Genomic DNA, 2,517 nt, shown 5'->3' on the forward strand with positions numbered 1-2,517 from the left:
TTCAGTTCAGTGAATACTTCTGTTATACATCGGTTTGACAATTGGCTCAACAATTGTGAAGAAACAATCTCAAGAACTGACGAGAGTGAACCCAGACCGAAATATATTTTCAATAAATGTGAAACTAACATCTATAACTTTTTTACTCTACAGAGGTTTGGTCCATCATATCACCGAATTTAAAATCGCTTAACAATTATCAAGAGAACTGGCCGATCTCCACCACTGACATATAAAGAAGATAAAAACAAAGTTTTTTCAGTGAATGTGTTAGTCGTTAGTTTCATTATTTCTTAACAAATATCACATTTGTGGGTAAAACAAGTTAGCATCAATCATCATCAGCATGAATAAATAGTGTTGTACTTGTGAAATAATACAGTGGTGCGATAATACCAAGACAAGGGTTTAAATTTTAATTTATATCGAGCTTTATAACAGGCTTTTAAACAACTTCTCTTTAATTACATGTAAACTTGAAATTCAGAAAAAGCTTGTTAACAATAAAACTTGAATTAAAAAGTCGTCTCCATTATATTGATATTATCGCCTACCACTGCATCTCATTTTATATTATTTATTTGATTTTCAAATCACAATTTAATTATAGTTATATTTTAAATTAAAAATCAAATGCATGGTATTTCATGTGATTAAGTATGGAGTATTTCAATGAATTTTTATATTTACTGTATGTTATAATTTTTTTCCTCATCCTAATAAGTCTAAATAATCTTTTCTACGGTAAATGCGCACAAACTGCATGGGAACAAGGGTGGGGCTGTAGGGAGGGAGGGGGGGAGGGGACAGGAGAATGCCAAATGCTATTTTGTACTGTTTACATATTTATTCAATAAATCTTATTTAATTACCTGATTTAATTAATTTAATCTGAATAGTTTATCCAGAAATTATGATTCGAGAGCTGCCGCATTCGGCCGCTAGGTGGTGTCTACTCTAAAATAGAGATGGCGCGAATATGTATCCTGAAATTGTTATACTTTTATCCACTTTTTCTTAATAATAATGACTTGCATTTTTAACAGTTTTAAAAATATTGTTCTGCATTCAGTTTTTCTTATAAAAATAATAAAAAAAATGTGTATTTTTTTTATTTCCGCCGTTTTCAAAATATTCAAAATTTAGGGATAATTTATCAAGAAAATCTGCAGTAATACTCTTTTCCAAAAATTCTTGATTTTTATTACGTTTTTATATTTACAGTGTGTGTCTTGATAGTTCTTCAATAATAATTTTATTTCAATAAGAAACAAACACTCGATCAAATATAAGAAACATTATCATCAAAATATTCTTGATATTAGAAAATCGATTGCCATCTTCTCCTGGACCTCCAATGATAAATTATGTATGTGTGGGACAAGAACAGACCCCGGAGAAATATCAAACTCGAATGCCATCTCTGGCATATATAATTGTTCAAGGAATGCCATTGGAACTTCAGGTTAAAACATTGTTTTATTTAAATTTAAGAATGTTCATAGTCATGGTTAATTATATATTTTAGATAATTGTGTACAGACTGAGTGCTACTTGCCCGGTTATGACTTAACAAAGATTGACAATGCCAATGGTAATCTGATTACTTTTGTATAAAAATGATTTTTTTTCATAATACTTATTAAAGGTGTGAGTGTCTGGACATCTACAAAATTGGAGTGTAGTTGCTTCTGTACCAAAATCAGGAGAAATACTTCATTAAATTTAACACACAAAAAACAGCCATTTCTAAGAGTGAAGGCAGTGAACAATGAACATTATAAGTTTCCTTCATATTGTTATTTATCTGTTGAATCATTCAAAAAACTTTACTAGTCTAGCTTAATCAGGACTTAAGTTTGATTCTGACAATTCAGATATAAACTATTCCCAACACTTTTTCTCCATTTTAACCATTTCTTTTATCCTTTCCCTTCCTTTCTTTTCCCTTAATCTCTTCATTATCTGTTTTAACAATGATTTATCACCAAGTGCTAAACGGTATGAATGGTATCCGAATGGTAATTGTTGGTGCTCAGATTCTTTGAATCAAATAATTCGTAGCTTCTCAGGGATTTTCAACTGTCCTTCCACAGATGTTATTGTTGATGGTTTTGATCAAGATGGTACGTTCTTTAGTTTCATGACATTTATAAGATTTACAAATTGGAAAGCAAAAATTATTCGCCCATGCCTCGTTGAATTACAAGATATAGAGAGAGCCTGTTCTAGCGTACGCCCAGCCCCCTAGTCTGTCCTAGTCATAGCGCTTGGCCTATAAAGTGTCTTAACCTAACCTAACCCCAAAATATTTACTAATCTCACTCTTTTTGTAATTCAACAGGGCAAGTGCACGTAACTTCCTTGGGCAACTACCTAATTGAAATGTTCTAGATTGTTCTGGAGTTAAATACTGTTCTGCTGAAAATAGAGTAGACGGTAACTTTAACTTATAGTGATAGTTATAGATAGGATTTGATAATAAGATAATAGAGTAGAAGGTAACTTTAACTTATA

General features: G+C 31.1%; 1 long non-coding RNA gene across 1 annotated transcript; it reads left to right on the forward strand.

The window, feature by feature from the left end:
* Nucleotides 1-1,199: 1,199 nt before the first annotated feature.
* LOC111717683 (uncharacterized) lies at nucleotides 1,200-2,439 on the forward strand. Its single transcript, XR_002768873.1, has 4 exons — nucleotides 1,200-1,465; nucleotides 1,529-1,594; nucleotides 1,649-2,126; nucleotides 2,395-2,439. It is a non-coding gene; the product is annotated as an uncharacterized LOC111717683 (long non-coding RNA).
* Nucleotides 2,440-2,517: the final 78 nt, after the last annotated feature.

The sequence above is a fragment of the Eurytemora carolleeae genome, unplaced genomic scaffold (assembly GCF_000591075.1).
Source record: "Eurytemora carolleeae unplaced genomic scaffold, Eaff_2.0 scaffold3080, whole genome shotgun sequence".
NCBI classification, from domain to species: domain Eukaryota; kingdom Metazoa; phylum Arthropoda; class Copepoda; order Calanoida; family Temoridae; genus Eurytemora; species Eurytemora carolleeae.